The 1,648-nt window shown below is 63.3% G+C and overlaps 1 pseudogene; it reads left to right on the top strand.

The window, feature by feature from the left end:
* The first annotated feature begins 315 nt into the window (after positions 1-315).
* LOC104548328 overlaps positions 316-1,648 on the top strand; it is a 1,948-nt pseudogene continuing 615 nt past the window's right edge.

Below are 1,648 nucleotides of genomic sequence, written 5' to 3'. Positions count from 1 at the left end.
CTTCCTAGTCCCCTGGATCCTGATTCAGGCCAGCTTTCCTTGACACCGGGACGCCCCCAGGAACCCCCTGGACCTCTTCCCGGGCGTCTCAGGTCTCCCAGCTCCTTTCCTTGACACCGGGACACCCCAGGCTCCTCAGGAATCAGATGGAGCTCACTCCCCATCATCCCCCACCAGTCAGAACCCCCTGAAGCCACCCCCCCAAACCTCCTCAATCTGCCCAGCCACTGATGCTGCATCCATTGGGCACCCCAACCTCCTCCCGCACCAACTCCCGCTGTTCCCCACCTCTCACCACTCCCCATGTCCTCACAGGGCCCCACTCGCTGCGCTTTTTTGGTGTTGCGGTGACAGACCCCAGCCTGGGGTTGCCGCACTACACGGTAGTGGGGTACGTGGACGGGAACCCCAGGGAGGATGGAGCCCCGGGCGGACTGGATGGCCAATGTGGACCCTCTGTACTGGAACAGAACCACGGAGTGGGAAAAGACCGATCAGCAGCGTTACCTCATGAACCTGGACAGAGTGCGGAGGCGCTACAACCAGAGTGGACGTGAGCCTGGGCTGGGCTGTGGCTCCATGGGGCTGGGATGGGAGAGTTCCCACAGCCCAAGATCCTGCCCCAGCTTGTGCCAGCCCTTCCCTGCCTGTTGTCATTGTCACAGGGCTTCCAGCCACCCTGTCCCCCAGCCCGAGAGGGTCCTGACTGCCCTGTCCCAGACCCACAGTTCTTGGGATCCCTTGTACCTGAACCAGGGTGGGCTTCTGGCCACCCCAGCCCAGCACATCCCTACCCCTAGTGTGCCCGGGACCCCCATCCCGGCTCCTGGCTGCCCCTTCCCAGCCCCTTGCCATCCCCACAGCAGTCGAGACCCCCAGAACTGGAGGGGGTCCCAGTCCCTTGCCCTCCCCATGGTTCTCAGAGCCCCCATCCCAGAGCCAGGGCAGATTCCCCCACCCCACCCCATCCCATCTCCTTGTCCCGCTGAATACCTTTGGGAATCCCAGCCCAGCCCCTCACTGTCTCAGGGTGCCGTGGGGCTGGGTGCCAGCCCAGCCATGCTCTGGGTGCAGAGGATCTGCATCAGAGCTTTGCATGACAACCTGAGTCCTGAAGGCCCCGAGCAGGATGAGGGTCAGCTCTCACGCTGGTGCCTGATCCCCCCAGACCTCACACAGGGCTGGGGTGGTGGGCGCTTCTGGGGGGTCCATGCCTCACTGAAGGCCCAGGGCTGCAGCAGCCCCTCAGCCCCCTCTCCATGGTCGTGTTTCAGGGGCTCAGATGTGGCAGTACATGGTCGGCTGTGACCTCCTGGAGGACGGTAGCACCAGGGGGTTTTATCAGCACGCCTACGACGGGAGGGACTTCATCGCCCTTGACAAGGACACGATGACGTTCACTGCGGTGGACACGGTGGCGCAAATCACCAAGAAGGAGTGGGAGGAAGGACCTGAAGCTGAGAGTCAGAAGTACTGCCTGGAGAACTCCTGCATTGAGCGGCTGAGGAAATACTTGAGCTACGGGCGGGCAGTGCTGGAGAGGAAAGGTGAGGGCAAGACAGGGACCCTGGGGACTGGTTGCTGTGGGACCGTGTGCCGTCCGTCACTGCCACCCCCTCCCCAGAGCGCCCCACGGTGCGAGGGTCAG

This window comes from Mesitornis unicolor, unplaced genomic scaffold (genome assembly GCF_000695765.1).
Source record: "Mesitornis unicolor isolate BGI_N332 unplaced genomic scaffold, ASM69576v1 scaffold6791, whole genome shotgun sequence".
In the NCBI taxonomy this organism is placed as follows: Eukaryota; Metazoa; Chordata; class Aves; order Mesitornithiformes; family Mesitornithidae; genus Mesitornis; species Mesitornis unicolor.
Note: the sequence above shows the minus strand (reverse complement) of the source record. Positions and strands in the feature narration are given on the sequence as shown.